The sequence below is a fragment of the Balearica regulorum genome, chromosome 3 (assembly GCF_011004875.1).
Source record: "Balearica regulorum gibbericeps isolate bBalReg1 chromosome 3, bBalReg1.pri, whole genome shotgun sequence".
Taxonomy (NCBI): Eukaryota; Metazoa; Chordata; class Aves; order Gruiformes; family Gruidae; genus Balearica; species Balearica regulorum.
Genome location: NC_046186.1, coordinates 114,771,638 through 114,788,584, shown reverse-complemented (window position 1 = coordinate 114,788,584; position 16,947 = coordinate 114,771,638). Strand labels below are relative to the sequence as shown.

The following is a 16,947-nucleotide window of genomic DNA, read 5'->3' as shown; positions in this document are numbered from 1 at the left end:
GGAGGAAGCCTACAGGGACAACTAGCTGGGCATTGCCTTGGAAAGATATTATATATCCCTCCCACACCAGGTCTGGGCATCACAACTCCAGTAGCGATGCCATTTTTAAGCATCGCATGCAATGTACATTAGCAGAGACACAGCTGGTAGGACTCTGGTCAAGGAGAGAGCTCTCACACCAGGTTGCACGTGTCAAGAGTGATGCTGCACAAGTTACTCTCACATACACAAGAAAAACATCCAGCTGCAGGAGAAAGAAGAGCTGCTACTTTGTCCTCTACCTGATCGGGGAGCACGGATGCAGAGGGTGCCAGACTTGGTGGGAGAATGATCTTCATAGTCCTTTTTGCAGCGGCAAAGGTATGTGCCCACACCATTGAAGCAGTCCGCCTCCTCCCCACAGAGGCTGACCCCAGCACTGCACTCGTTCACATCTGTAACGGAGGGAAATAGGTGCCATAAGTTGAGCCAGGCTTGGCATAAAAAGGCTTACCCCAGAGAAAAGTGAAGCACCCACCTTCAATGAGCAGTGAAACAAGCTGCAGCTTCTCCACTCCTACTGAGGTGCCAAGCAGCTCCTCCAGCTGGGAGCGCAGGAACAGAGACACATTTCTCTCCTCTGGCTTCAGGTGCAGCCAGAAGGTGAGCAGCAGGTTGGCACTGCTCGTCCTGCAGGCAGGGGAGAGCCCAGGGTGAGGTAGGAGGAAAGCATCACTGCCAAGCCCCACTCAGAAAGCCCATTTAGCCCTTCCACCCACTTGTATTAGATCACAGTGCTGCAGGCTCTTGCAAAGATTACTTGTGACAAGAGGCAGCTTTTGCACTTAGACCAAGGGGAAAAGGAAAGCCAGGTAATGGCTCCTCAGTTGGAGCTAGGCTGAAGGGACTAGATATCTGGATAAAGCAAATTGTAGTGGCAGTCTGCAGCCTCAGGTCAGCCTCAGTGAAGTGTGGCAGGGACCTTGCTGACAGTTCCCAGCTTTCTTCAGCAGACACCATGGCAAGTGTGAGGATCCTTGTTTTCTCCAGAGTTTAAATCCATCTTAGACCTATAAAGGTCCTAACTGGCACTAAACATAAATTTTCACCATCTTTCCTATAGAAAACAGGTATTATTTTTCTTACTTTCAGGACACATTACAGATCACAGGAGAGTAGCAAGGCTGGGTCTCTTCCTGGGGAAGGAGAACGAGAAGCCAAGCCACTGCTATCCAAGAAATATTACAGGTTATAGCAGAGTCATTTGCAAAGCCAGCAGCACAGCAGTAACTCTACCTTTTGATTTCCTTTAACTTTATTTCATTGACTCTGTTGGCAGAAAGTTTCAGGTTTTCCTGGATCTGCAAAGGAACAGAGTGCTGATTCAACGTTGGATGGGCAGGAGTATGGCAGCAAACAATTTCTTTTCTCAGTCTACCTCCCCACCTTGCGTTTCCCCTTCACAAACCACTTGGGATGCATTAGATGTCCCATAGCCCACTGCTCTGAGCCTTTTCTCCAGGACAATACCAATTGTTCTCAGCTGCTCAACTTCAGCTCAACCCCTGCAAACACACAAGGTCACTTGGAAAAAGGAAGGGCGATAGTAGCCCCAGGTAAATGTTTGGGTGCTAAACCATTGCAGAGCAGCAGTGGATGGATAGCAGCTTTCTAGGCTAGGCAGCAGACTGAAGCAGTACCTGCTTCAGTTTGCGCCCCAGAAAGGAAGTTTAAGTGCAGCGCTGAAAGCAGATGCTCACATGGTTGCCCTCTTTTAGGCTTTGGCTACAAGCTGCCGCATTTCCAGAGGTGAGTTACACCCTCGGTTGGTTTTATCTTTGTCTCTGCAGTGCTTTTCCGCTGCCTTGCAATGGCACAGTGCTATGCAGGGCTGCAGTGGCTGCACACCAGCCACTCTGGCAGGGTATCGGCCTCAGACGCTGGTTCATCATGTGGCTTTAACAGAAAATCCCTGGAATGAAGGGCACAGCACGGTCTCTTCTAGTGAAAGATTTGGGACATCACATTTGTTTTTCTTCCCCTCCCTATGCCTGGACTCACATGGCTCTTCATAGATTCAAGAAGATCCTTCTGGAGCTCACTTCCACCATGAGGAATCCAGTCCTTGGGTTTGATTTCAATAGTTACTTCAAACAGCACATCTACCAGAAAACACAAGATCCTAGTATGTTTAAATCTGTGTGATACAAACAGGGTCCTTAAATGAGTTAGTCCTTAAACATCAACACCAGCAGAACAACTCCATGAGGACATGCTTGTGTAAGTCAGCGCCACACAGGTATTTCCACAGGTTGTGCATCAGGTAGAACAAATTGTTGAGGAAACAGGTGAAGACAAACCTTAGCTAATGCTGGGTGCTGAATACTAGAATTGATCTTTCAGCAAAAAGTATACAAAGCATTAATGTATATCTGATCACATTCACATTTCTTTAGCTATTATCTTTCCCAAAGGTATTATCATAATTTGTGATGGAGTCTAAAAGCCCATTTCTCTCATCCATCAATGGGATCAGCTTAGATAAACTGCTGTGGTCTGGCTGAATCCAGGCTGGCACAGATTTGCCAGAGTCTGCTGTTTAAAGCTTATATATTGAGCAATATTTCTCCTGTTCAAAGCTCAGGCTCCTTCTGTATTGACTCCTTTTTGCAAGCTGTTTCTGTGGCTTGCTCTGCCATATAAGCCAGGTATTGCATGCTGCTTAGCTGCTAATGCTCCCATAAGGGGGTTTTGCTTCTCTCCCCAGTCTGAGGAGCAGGACTCCTACAGGTTTCTGAGCCAGATAGTCATGAAACACCCATTGGAGTATATTGGAGGAATTGAGGCTCATTCAGCCTCATTCACCTTAGAAAAATCTTCTTAAAACAGCCAACAAGTACTGCTTGAACTCAAATAAGCCAGCATTTATGCCAGGTTTAGCATGTAAACTCAGGTTTCTCCAGAGTAAGTACAAAGCACAACTACAGGATCACAGTGATATCTTAAAAATTAAGATCTTCAAAGTGGTTACTAATCAGAAGCACCCTCCACTGCTTTCTAAGCTTAATGAGCAGGTGATGTCCCTACACAACACCAATCAGCACACTGAACTTAGGGCAGTGTTTTAAGACATGCTTAACTCCACATCACTCACCTCCAGGATGGTGCTGGGATTGCAGTACTGTGTTGTTCTCTTGAGATGCCAGGGCAGCAACCAGATCTGTTAGAGCAAGGGAAAAAATCAGGCTGCTAACCTCGGCATACTGGGTGGGTGGGTACAATTAGGTATGTGTCATTTTGCAAGAAGAGTGTCATGTGCCAGCTGCCTCCTGTATTGCTTATACTGAAATTGAATATCAAGCTCTAAATACACTCTCTTCTCTATAGTGGGAAGTGCTCTTTAGAAAGAAATCACCCCAATAAACCTCATTTCCGTTCCTGGAAGTGGATGAAATGTTATAATTATGGAGCCACTGGAGGTCCTACAACAGAGCTGCCTTGGACCCCAACGGAGCAAAGGAGCTTGTGTATCAGATGCCAGCAAAAGAGCTAAGTAAACTCATCTACACACATCTACAATGAAGGGGCAAGAACAGTTTGGAGGGGAGGAAAGACCAATTGAAAACATCTCTCCTACCTTCAGACAGAAATTAATATATACCAGTGGCTAAATATTTCTGTGAAAGAAGTCTACCATCAACTCCTAAACTTTCTTAGGAGACAAAAGCCTTTCTTTCCCCTCCTCCCTCTAACTTCTGGAGCTCAAGCTCAGTTATCATGGCTAGGAGCACCTTGCTAGGCTGCAGCCATGGGAATCAATGCAAGCCAAAGCTGTTTAAAACCAAGAAGAGCATTCACAGTCTGCTTTGGGTATAAAGTCATAGTTGAGAGGCTGGCTCCCAGCCTCTCCCTGTTAAGAGGGGCATCATCCCATAGATGCCCATGTTACAACAGATAATCCTATGTCTTCTCAAATGCCACCTTCCTTGGACACAGAAAGAGTCAAGAGGACCAACTACATGGACTAACTGAAGGTCACAGTCATGTCTATAAATAAAACCTCTTAACCATGCTGCATGACTGGAAATGGATATTGCACAATTCAGCCACAAATAGCCCAAAAGAACATCTTACCAAAGAGCTCCTCATTCCTTTCTCTCAAAGACACCGTATCTCCAGCAGTCACACCAGGAAAGGGGTAGAGAGGAGGTTTGGTATTTGTGTTTAGCAGTGGGTTTTCCAGCACTGGTGTCTGCATGTGATGTGCAGCAGCAACCACTTCTGACAGACTGTCACTGGTCTGATCCAGGTTAGATGATTTGACAGACACACCTACATTACTGCTGGGCATCTCTGAGGAAGAGACACCCACTGAGCAACATGGGACTATGGTGACCAGAGCAGATACCGGCTTTACGCCCCCTTTTGCAATCTCCAAGGCAGATGGCTCATCTGGAGCTGGCTCCACCAACATGTCATCTTCGGTTTCTCTGCCTTCCGTGCCACCATCCTTAATGCTTCTTTCCAGCTTGGTTTCATCCTGCAGCTGATCATGCTTGCTCAGGTCAAGCTTGTTCAGATTAGCACCAGACTGAGTATCTCCCATGAGACTGGGAGGTTGTTGAGCCTCTTCATCTGGGCTTACAAGCTCAGGCTGGATCCTGCCACCAGCAGGTACCACTGATGGGCCCTGAGAGGCTCTCAGCATGGGCAATAAAGCTTTTGTTCCCACCATCCTCCAGCTCTCTTTTTTGGAGACCTCCTGGACAGGTTCTTGGGGAGCTATGGTATCATTTGAAGAGCCCACAGTTTCAGAGTCTCTGAATACATAATACCGTCCTTTAAAATGACCATATTCACTGCTTAGGGAGCCACTCCCTGATAGAAATAATACATGGACTGCAGTAGCTTGTGTAGCAAAGATCAGAGTACCTTGGTTGTGACAGGCATACACCACTTTGGTTTCCACACTTGATGCGATCCCATGGAAGATTATCTTATCCTGGTTCTTGCCACAGCCTTCACTTCCCTGGAACCCCTGGATGTAGATGACAATGTGCTTCTGGGGGCCTGCCCAGATGGTCCAGTTGCACCAGATGTTGGTTTTAATGTCAGCATGCAGTGGCAGGTGAAATATCCCAGACCCATCCTGAAAGATGATGTGGCAGCTCCTGACAGGGGAGTACTCCATTGCCCAGGGCAGCCCTAGCTCTGACACATCAAAAAGGAAACACACAGTCATCGGTTATTGTACACACCAGGACATGGATATTGCATTTCTAGGCATGCTGCAAATTGCCACAGAAGAGGCCCTGTTTAAAACCCTCTCCTGCTGCAAGAGTTCTTTGTTTTGAGCCCCCAGAGCCACATCTCAGCTCTGCAATCGGAATTGAGCCTGGGGCCCAGCTGCTCTGCAAGGGTCCAGCCCTTTGCAGCCCATCCAGCCTCCAGCAGCTTGAATTACATGTTTTTGCTTCCAACAGAGGTTTGGCCAACAAGACCACTTTGTTAGAAGTCTTCCCTTCCCCAGACCAGGCTGGGACTGCAGGTGATAGATACAGCCTCATCCTCACCCCCACTAACTATTTCTGCCTTCTAAAGATGGCTTACAGCAAGATATGAAGTACTGGGAGACCTACCAGCATGTTTCTGTTGCTGTCCTCCTTGTATCTGGGTGTTTCTGGATACAGAATCATCAGAGGGCTCCTGAGACTTTTGGCCTCTTGACACCATTTCTCCTCCCCGGGTCACAGGAGGGCCAGGGTGTGCAGGAGTGGCATTGAAGGAGGCATTACTCCGCTCTGCTGCACCCACTTGGAGAGCTTCTGGGGTTTTCCGCATTTTAAATCCCCCAAGGATGGAGGCAGAAGCCAGTTTGTTACTAGCAGCTGTGCCCTGGTGCTGCACAGACAGCACATGCTTCTCTCTCCTCACCCCCCAGGTGCCAGGCAGGGAAGCTGGTGCTACCCCAGAGCCACTACTCACATGGTCCTTGGGCCAAGGAAGACCCACACCAGGCTTTGGGCCTGTGACAGAAGCTGAGGACAGACCCCCAACCAGCAAGTGCATGGGGGCAGAGGCTTCTCCTTGCTGGCCACCCACCTCCTCCAGTTCTGGCTTTTGCATCCCAAGGCCAAGGCATCCAGGGGACTTATCTGTGCCCAGCTCAGAGGCTGCCGATGGATGGTGAGGTGGGGAAGGGGATACCATCTCCTGTTCTCCTGGGCTAGCCGGTGAGACACCTGCCCTTTGCCTGTGGCTGACATGGTCCAAATCCAAAGATGCTGGTGGAAGGAAGACAATGCTAGACACAGGCTCTGCTTCTAGAGGAAGAGGTACTTCAGGGGTGAAATCAGTAGAGCCAAAGCCTGCAGGGACAGGTTCTGTGCAGGAGACCACCAGCACAGGGATTATTTCTTTCCCTAGGGCAGACACAGCCATGATAGCATGCTCCAGCCCTGTTGGCAAAGGGGGTACAGCCAGCCCTGGCTGTGCAGCTCTGTCACTTTGGTGGTGGCAGCTTTTCACACTCAAGGAAGATGCATGAGCTTCCTCAACAGATGGACAATTATGCGCTTGGGCATTTTGGGGAAGGCTCCCAGGGTCTGTAGGGGCTGAATGCAGGACATGACTGCTCTGACTACACAACTGAGGATGCTCCTGCAGGACATCCCATGGTGCTGTGACATGCAACACTGTTTTCCCCTCAACAACTCCCCTAAAACATTCTGGGGAGGAAATACCCATGAGCTTTGTATGTTGGAGGCCAGTTGTTCCCAACTCAGGTTGAGTCACAGACAAATCCCTAAAACTGCTTTGGCATCTTTGGCTTCTCTCACATAGCAGCTGTAAGTGATCCCCATTTACCACTTCATACAAGCTGCTCAGGCTGGGCATCAGGCCCTTTGCAAGGCCATCAGCATCACTGCTCACTGTATCATCAGCCAGAACACTCAACTGGGGATGGCTTTCATCCTCCTCTAAACTGACTGGGCTGAGTCCTTGGTACATGGTGGTATCTGTGCTCTCTTTGCTTTGTCTTCTGCCAGGGGACAAAGCCTGTGAGAGTGCAGCCAAGTCCAGGCAACTTGTGTGTGTTGGTTTAATAGTAAACTGTAGGTCTCCCAGATCTTTTGGCTTCAGGGTAGGGTGCAGGACAGACTGCCTGTTCTCCAGACCCACACTTGCTGGCTGCAAAAAAGGCTCCACTACCTGCAAGACACTGAGCAAAGGAGTTTCCAAAAGCATACTTGAAAGCCTGTGAGTATAATCAAAACCCACAGTGACGTCTCTGCTCACAGAGAGACTTTGACTCCAGGTATCCTGCTCTGCAGTGTGGATTATGCCCCAAGGTGTTTCTCTGCCTTGAACTTCCTTGCAGTGTCTCAGACCTCCTTGCAGCTCAGACCCCAGCACACAGGGAGCTTTTGTTTCCAGGAGCAGTGTCCTTGCACCTTCATAAGGACTTCCCACAGCCATAGTACCCAGCATGCTCCCTCTTCCCTGCAGCAGCCCATCACTCAACACCATGGTCTTGCCAAGGCTCATAGTGCTCTGTGTGGTCGCAATGCCCAGCACATCTCTAAGGTCTTCAGCCCATCCAGACTGAAAAATACCATCTTGCTTTGGTAGTTTTGGAGCAGGAGTTTCATAAGTAACATCATCTTTGGAGGAAGATTCACCTTTCTCATCTTGGAAGATGTAGTACTTCCCTTTAAATTGTGTGTCTCTGCAGTTTGGCAGGTACCTCTTCAGCAACACAATGTGGACAGCCTGAGCAAAGGTGGCAAAAACATGCATCTCCTTTTTCCAGCAAGCATAAGCCACACTGTTTTCCACCAGTGAAGAAACTCCTTCAAATAGAATTTTATCCTCATTTTTGTTGCAACACTCCTTAGTGATAAATCCCTGAATATAAATTATTATATGCTTTCTGGAGCCTGCCCAGATTGTCCAGTTGCACCAAAAGTCTATTGGGGAATCACCATGGTACGCTGGAGGAGAAAACTCTCCGTACTTGTCCTTCAGGATTCTGTGGCAGCTTCTTATAGGCACATATGCCAATATCCAAGGAAAATCTGACCCTGGAAGACAAAAAGCAACAACGTCAAGTTTTCCTCCATCTCCACATCCCAGAAAGAGTTACTGGTCCTTACTTCCAGAAACTATTTTCAAGCTCCCTTATGTCTCCATTTTGCTACATCCCGTTCCCATTTGCTACATGCAAATCCATCAGCAGGAGAACACGCAAGTAATCCTGTGTCAGGTCCTAAGGTGAAGGGGGGGAGGCTACCTGGACATGCACCCACCCAGGGTGGGTCTAAAACTGGCATCCCTTCCAGCCCAAGTGATTGTTTCCACCCAGACCTGCAACCTACCCCAAATGCCCTTGCCATTAGTGTTCACCCCGCCAGTATGTGCCACTTCAGAGTACTCAGAGGGCTGGGGAAAGCTGGAGAAGCCCTGGCCGCCGCCACCACCACCACCTCCTGCCCCATGGAGAGCCAGGCTGTACACCCACTGCTACCACCTCAGAGCAGGGCACACTCATGCTTTGAGGTCCGTCCCTCCCTCCCTCCCTCTCCCACCCTGCCAACACAGCCATGCAGGAGCACTGAGGTCCCAGCACAGCTGTGCAGTGGGTGCGACTTATCCCAGGGAGGCAGATTCCCATCTACAGGGTCAGGCTATTTAGGGATCAAAGCTAAAGGTTCAGGAAATTGCCACATCAGGACAAGTTACAAAAGCAACGAGCGTGCTATTACATTTGGTTTTAGCATATGGGCAACATTTGTTGTTTATACACCTAGAGAGCTGGAAAGTAAGGCTCTCCTGGAGGCACTTTCAACCTCTTTGCTTTAAAGGGTTCAACCAAGCAAAAAGTCCTCAGAGCCTCATTTGGATGAGCAACGTTAGCATCTCACTATAGCTAACTTAGCCCTCAAAGAGGGAAACACCTTTGGGCATGAAGAAATAAGCATTTTTGGAAAATACCTATCTCAGAGTTAGAAGAGCCATGAGCCAGCAATAGGTTTACCCTACAGGAGCACAATTAAATTTTGGATTGAACTTTTGCTCCTGGTTTTAATTGCTGCCCAACAGTGATTTACTACAGCATGTTGCTCCTGCCTCCAGGGTCCTGCTCTGCGACAGGGAGTTGGCAGCTGTAAGATAGCTGCACACATTATCTCCCACCCTAGAACTGATTTTTCCCTTCCCCAGCACTTGGTATCAGCCACGTCCCCTTCTCTCCCCACACCACCCTGGGGCCAGGTTGTTGCTTCTGGCCTTCCATGGTTGGATGTGCCCAGCAAATTCTGGGGAGGATTTGTTCAGGGGAAGAAAAATTCTGGTGTGAGAATTAACTCTTACCCGCTTTAATCTTTTGATATTCCTGAGAGGATCCACATGCCTATAAGGAAAAGAGAATCTTATTGCAGACTTCAGTACCACTACCCATGCTTGTAATGCTGTTCAGAGAGATCCCAGCCTGAGACCAATGGGAAAGGAGAACCAGATCCACCATGTACTGATAACTTGGGGGTTTGTCTGTGCCTGGACCAAGCCCCTAGACCACCTCATTTTTTCCATGTGTAATAAATAGTCACCCCTCCCTACCTCCAAAAGCATTGCCTGATTTATGCTGTTAGACCACAGCTAGTACAAAACCACCCCCAAAACATAGCAAGCAAAACTCAGCTGTGCTTTAATCTATAGAGGCCATGCAGAGGAGAGAAGAATTCGGAAGCAGGCAGGACGACACTGCACCCAGGAAGGGAATTTCCTACCAGGAACCAAGTCCCCACTTCCCATCACTCACCCCCAGGCCAGCATCAGCAGCATCACAGCAGGACCTCAGTGTTTCCCCAGGAGCCTGCCTGCTAGCAGCTGGTCCCCATGCCCAGGGCACCAGGAGCAGGGCCAAAAGTATTGGGGAGGGCAAAGACTTCATGGCAGAAGTTTACTGGAAACACAACATTAAAATGAGACCAAAAAAGAAAATGAAAACCTCTCCCTCCCTAAAATAATCCCCCAAGCAGAGTAAATGTAGGATCACCACCTTTCCCAGCTCCTCTCCAAAACACATCCCTGCAGTAAAGGATATAGCCTGGAAGCCCACTCACTCATATACTGCCCTGTTACCCCTGTGATAGCAATTAGCTAATCAATGAAATGAGGCCAGCTATGACTCATTAAGGATAGACCTGCTCTTTCAATTTGCCATCCAGTGTTCTTCCTTTCCTGGGTGTTTTGGTGAGAAGGCATTATCTGTTTATAATGCATAATGCTTTAAACTGGAATTAAACTGATGCTGATACCCTGACCTGACCCAGAAGCAGAGCCCAAATTGCTTGTTCTCTTAGAGGGGAAAAAAAAAAAAAGAAAAAAAGAAAAAAAAGATTCAATTACTGGAGGGGGAAAAAAAAACCCTTATGCAAAAGTGAGTGTTTTCATCACCACATTTTAAATTGCTTCTGCTGAAGGTTGTGATTTCCCTTGGGGCTGCACCATCATGACGCAGTACTGAGTGAAACAGGTGAAAGCACCTTGAAACACAAGCAGCTCCTCTCCTCATCTACACTTAGTGAAGTGTGGAAAGCAAATAGCCCAGGTGATGATGTGTAAATTATTAGATGCTTAAAATTCTTTCAGCTGTAATAGTCTAACTTGTCATTAGGGGCGACACAGATAGGGCAATTAGTCTGTTTGACATGTGGCTTTGACAATATTCTTTTTAAAATGTCAATCATCATTTAGCAAAATAAAATAAAAAATCATTTTTTTCTTTTAAGTCATCATAGCTTGACAGGCTGATCGATGTTCAGGGACAAATACATCCATTTTTTTTCATAGGTTGAAACAAGCAGTGTATCAAACCATCCCAGCCACCCGAGGTTCGCAGCAGTGTTGATGTGAGTGACTGCATACCAGCTCCCAATTTTTAAGCTTTTCCACTCATCCTGTGTGCGGTCTTGTTGGCTAAATGGCCAGTGAGAGACTGTAATTCTTCCAGCAGCACAAACCTCCTCCTCCCATGGCCGCCTGTCTGTAACTACACATGTTCAAAGCGACCCCAAACTCCTGCTCACTGTCCTACAGCAGGTGCAGACAGACCTGCAAACCCCACTCCATGCTTACCATAGAATCACAGAATCCTTTAGGTTGGAAAACACCTTTAAGATCATCAAGTCCAACAGTTAGCCTAGCACTGCCAAGTCCACCATGTCCCTAAGCACCACATCTACACGTCTTTTAAATACCTCCAGGGATGGTGACTCAACCACTTCCCTGGGCAGCCTGTTCCAATGCTTGACAACTCTTGCAGTGAAGAAATTTTTCTTAATATCCAGTCTAAACCTCCCCTGGCTCAATTTGAAGCCATTTCCTCTTCTCCTGTCGCTTGTTGCTTGGGAGAAGAGACCAACACTCAAGAGACCAGCCTCCTCTCAGGTAGCTGTAGAGAGCGATATGGTCTCCCCTCAGACGCCTTTTCTCCAGACTAAACAACCCCAGTTCCCTCTGCCACTCCTCATAAGACTTGTCCTTGACCCTTCACCAGCTTCGTTGCCCTTCTTTGGACATGCTCCAGCACCTCAATGTCCTTCTTGTAGTGAGGGGCCCAAATCTGAACACAGTACTTGAGGTGTGGCCTCACCAGTGCTGAGTACGGGGGGATGATCACTGCCCTAATCCTGCTGGCCACACTATGTCTGACACAAGCCAGGATGCTGTTGGCTTTCTTGGCCACCTGGTCATACTGCTGGGTCATTTTCAGCCAGCTGTCAACCAACACCCCCAGGTCCTTTTCCACTGGGGCAGCTTTCCAGCCACCCTTCCCCAAGCCTGTAGTGTTGCATGGGGTTGTTGTGACCCAAGTGCAGGACCTGGCACTTGGCCTTGTTGAATCTCATATAGTTGGCCTCAGCCCATCGATCCAGCCTGTCCAGATCCCTCTGTAGAGCTTTCCTACTCTCAAGCAGATCAACACTCCTGCACAACTTGGTGTTGTCTGCAAACTTAATGAGGGTGCACTCGATCCCCTCATCCAGATCATTCATAAAAATGTTAAAAAGAACTGGCCCCAGTGCTGAGGCCTGGGGAACACCACGTGTGACAGGCCACCAACTGGTCTTAACTCCATTCACCATAACTCTTTGGGCCCAGCCATGTAGCCAGTTTTTAACCCAGTGAAGCAGATGCCCATCCAAGCCATGAGCAGTCACTTTCTCCAGGAGAATGCTGTGGGAAACAGTGTCAAGCTTTACTAAAGTCCGGGTAAACAACATCCACAGCCTTTACCTCATCCACTAAGCAGGTCACTTTGTCATAGAAGGAGATCAGGTTAGTCAAGCAGGACCTACCCTTCATAACCCATGCTGACTGTGCCTGATCACCTGGTTGTCCTGTACGTGCCGCATGATGGCACTCAAGATGATCTGCTCCATAACCTTCCTGGCACTGAGGTCAGACTGGCAGGCCTGTAGTTCCCCAGATCCTTCTTCTGGCCCTCCTTGTAGATGGGTGTCACACTGGCTAAGTTCCAGTCAACAGGGACCTCCCCGGTTAGCCATGACTGCTGACAAATGATGGAAAGTGGCTTGGTGAGCACTTCTGCCAGCTCTCTCGGTACCCTGGGGTGGATCCCATCCAGCCCCATAGACTTGTGTATGTCTAAGTGGTGTAAACCCCATGTAAATGGGATTTGCCCTCATAAACATCAAACAGGGTTGTTGCTACCAGGATATAGACCCTGGAAGATAAGCATCCTGGCTGGACACCCTGCTGCAAAGCAGGGAGGTCCCTAAGGTATCATCTGGTTCACCAGGAGAACAGAAGCATTTGCTTCATTTTAACTTAGCAAATGGTAGAGCGGAGATGGTGAAATAAATTGTAAGGCCAAGTTTATTTTTAATTTGCTGATGTATAAGTATTTGAGTAAGGAATTTTAACATGTAGGGCATTTTTTCATTTGCTTGGTAGCTATTTTTTTGAGTTTTAGCATGAGTATTTCTATAAAAACATAAATTGTCCATTAGGATGTTTGGCCCTTTTGACTAAATCCTCATGCTCAGTGATTGTTGGTTTTCTAATTTATTTTGGGGCTGCCTGGCCTGAGAGTATCAGTCGGAGGAGAGCTGGTGGGCACGTTCACACTGGCCCGTGCGGAGTTGCACAAACTCTGCACCATGGGGCCAAAAAACCCAAATTGCAGGTCTCATCCTCTCTACCAGCTCCTGCACTTCAGTTTCTTGGGACAGGGTTGAATCTCTCCCAGGACGAGTCAATGGACCCAACATGACCCTTGGCAGCTGGGCAGCTCTGAAGCTGCCAAGGCACTTGGTCTGGCCACAGCTGCTGCAGGGGACACAGCCACCTTGGGGACCACCAATGTGGGCAGGGTCATCAAAGGGAGAGTCACCAAAACCAGGGAGAGTCATCAAAACCAAGCTAATTTCCGCAAGTGCTCAAATTTCTCCCCCTACCCCGGGCAGCATGACATACCTGGATGTCCTACTTAGAACTATTCTGCTGTCATTTATAAGGCAATGTAAACTGGCTGAGAGCTTCAGATAGATAAAGTTACCATCTACCTCCCTCTAGTGAGTGAATTGTTGCATAAAGCGAGAGGGAAAATCACACTGAGCAATAGTTATGTTTATTTTATTTCTTAGAAAATCAAAGTAACTGAATGCTTCAATTTTTTCTGTTGCTTACTCATGATTCTCTTACATACCACAAGTGAATGGGAAAAGCTTAAGGAAGACCAGAAATTAGGAGTTCACTCATCACCTTGCTAACAAAATAACTACAGTTCAAAACAAAGGGTAAGATGGATGTCAGCCAAATGCTGCTGCAAAAACAGTGTTTGAGGAACAGTGTATCAAAGTCAAGAATATTTTTAGGAAAAAAATGGTAATGTCACTGATAAGGTCTTTTTTTTTTAACAGATTTCAAAAGTTGTTATTCTTTAGAGCTTGGCAAGGTGTCCAACTAAATACCGAGGGATGTGGCCTGGATGCCCATCTTAATGGTTCCATCCCTGCGAGTGAGCTGACAGTGCTATGCTTGCAGGGGCTGCTCTATTATTTATGTATACATTATGTAGAACGAGATCCCTGTATTTAGTTACCAGGGATAAGCATCAGTTTAATTCCCATTTCTTTGTGTCACTCGTTAGCCAGATTGATTTTAGGTCAGTTGGGGCAAAAGATGCAATTATGCTCTTAGATACAATTAAAGGTATGGGATTTCTCAGGAGCTGATATTTTCCTTAAATATGGAGTTGGTTTTCCTTGATCACTGACTGTTTTTCATTGATTTGGCTGCTAATCCTCTGGCCTATGCTCAGGAATGTTTTAAATGAATGATGCCATCACACTCCAGTTTATCACGGTGAGTGTTTTACCCATGTTAATGGTGAACTGTAATACTATTAATAAAACCAATATATAATTTAGACTTCACTTTTTGTGGGATTTCTATAGACTAATGGCATAAATAGCACACCTGCAAGATTTGTGTGAGAAGATGAGTAGCATGGGAGGGCTAAAGTGGTTTTTCTCTGGTCTTTCTGATGCCTGAGGCATCTGTTCCTTCTTTATCCTGACCTGGGAGTCCATGGACACCATTACTTAACCTCAGTGGGAGAAAGCTATAGGATCCATATGCAACATCGATCTTGTCTTAAAGATTCCTGACATTGATTGCAGAGCATCTCATGTTTGCATGAAGCCCATCTCCATAGCCCTTAGAGCCCAGATGTTTATGTGTCTATGTCCAGATGTAGCCTCCAGATGTTTGGGCAGCTATGTCCAGATGTAGCCTCCAGATGTGGTAAGGCCTTCTCTCTGTAAAACAGTATAAAATGTCTGAGGATGACAATAAATTACAGAAAGTGAGCAGTCCCTAGTTCTCATCACATACCTAGTAAGCAGACAGAACTACACCAGCAAAGCAGTTTCAGCTTTGACATGCAGACAGTACCTGGAGGCGGGGGGGGGGCACTCAAAGCCCATCCTGGCTTGAAAGACCACAAGCTTCTGAGTTTTTCCTGGTTGTGAGATGAGATGGAAACAAATGCTGCTGCATGCTGAGAAAGCAAGCGCTAGCAGGCATTCGCCAGCAGACGGCCCCGGCGATGGGAGATGTGCCTCCAGCCCCACTGGCCAGCTCTGCACTGGCCTAAAATTGGGCGGGTCCAGGACTTCTGCAGCCTCCAATCCCTGCCTTGCTTGGAGGCAGCAAAGCCTTCAACCCTGGGGTCAAACCCCGCTCAGCACCCCCATCTCTGCCCCCCTCCCTTGATAACTGCCTTGCTGTAATTTATGGTATGGTTTGTCCCAGGCAGGTGCACAGGGCAATTACCCACTTAAACCTAAAATACTGTCCCTGTCTTCCCCACAAGTGAGCTGTGGGAAGCTTGGTTAGACCCACTACTGCACCCACAACACAAGAGCTGCTGGTCCTGACCCACTTCTGATCTCCCACCTCACCGTGAAGGGTGCTCCCGCTCCCCAAAGAAGAACAACTGGTTGCACCAATGCCTGCAGTCGGCTCCCACTGCAGCTGGAAAGGACAAATCCAGCTGAAAAACAGTATTGCTCAAATAAAATAAAAACCACCAAGAAGTCAAAGTTTAACATCCAAGTTGCAAAATCTTGTTTAGCCCATGAGGGCAGCCTCAGGTGTTGGCACTATTTTTTTCCCCATGTGATTATCCCATGGGGTGGGGGGTGGGGGGGTTCATCAAGTGGACCAAGCATCTCCCTGACACCTTCCTATGTCACTTCAGCTCATTAGCAAGGCAGGAAAAAAAAAAGTAAGAGCTCATGGCAGCCACCACCACTTCCCAACAGGTCTGTGTCCAGGCAGAAAAGCTGCTTGCAACCAAAAAAAGATGAAGGCCACTGATGTGGGTTTAGTGGTGCCTTAGACATGGTTCACCCGGTGATGAGAGGGACAGAGCAGCCATCACCCCAGACAGCCTGCAGTGGCTGCGTGGTTTCCAGCCCAAGAAACCCATGCAAGGAGCCTTTTGCAGGCTGTGGCTGGAAATCAAGTTAGGGCTCTACGGAGTTATTTTAAAATTCTTTTTTTAAAAAATGGTTTTTTACTATTTTCCAATTAAACTAATTTTTTTAACTCTTTCTTAGCTGGCCCAACCTTTGTGGGAGACACAACATTAGTGGGATGCTGGGGTAGTGCAGAGGGGACCCAAAAGCAAGGGGATGCCGCCACTGCCTTTCAAACATCCCCCAAAAACCTGGTCGGTTGTTATTTTCCTCGGACCAAAATAACCTCTGCTTCCAATTGCAACAATCTGTGATGAAGACACAAGGCTGAACTCAAGGGCCATTGATTAGTCTCCTGCATCAATGCTAGTTATTTTTTCATATGATTAATTAGCCCTGATTAATTAGCAAAGTGTGTATTTTAGTCTTGTTTCCCATGGACAAGGAGCTTGGCTGCTGGAGGGGTCCAGCTGCCACATACCCCATGGCAAGAGCAAAGCCCTGTGAAGGACCATGGGGACCAGTTGAGGGCTAGCCCCAAGGTGGAAATACCCTGTGAGCAAACCAGGTGATTTCCACAAAAACTGTGGGCTGGTGGGGACCTGCCCAGCAGGTGAGGTCAGAGCATCAAGATGAGGAGTGCTGGTCTCAAATCACTATCTTCCCTACAGAGGAAATAGTGCCTTTATTCCCCCATGGACTGGAAAAAATTTAAAAAAAAAAAAAAGAAGAAGAAGAAAAGAAGGGGTGGAATTAAAAAGGGGGGAAAAAAAAGAAAGGAAAGAAAGAGTGAAAAAAGGGAAAGGAAGAAAAAAGTAAAAGAAAAAAGGAAACAAGAAAGAAGGAAAATGGAAAGAAGAAAAAATAAAAAAGGGAAAAAGAAAAAAGGAAAGGAGGAGGAGAAAAAGAGGAAAAAAGGAAAAGCTAAAAGGCAGGAAATTAAAAAGGGAGAAAA

At 47.3% G+C, this 16,947-nt stretch overlaps 1 protein-coding gene and 1 long non-coding RNA gene across 2 annotated transcripts in view; both read right to left on the bottom strand.

Moving 5' to 3' along the window:
* Positions 1-391, bottom strand: part of LOC142601149 (uncharacterized) — a 54,012-nt gene extending 53,621 nt beyond the window's left edge. The window contains exon 1 of the long non-coding RNA XR_012834768.1: positions 282-391. This is a non-coding gene — a long non-coding RNA (uncharacterized LOC142601149). The remainder of the gene's footprint in view (positions 1-281) is intronic.
* Positions 1-16,947, bottom strand: part of EHBP1 (EH domain binding protein 1) — a 382,104-nt gene that overhangs the window by 319,248 nt on the left and 45,909 nt on the right. The gene's annotated exons all lie outside the window — the stretch shown is intronic.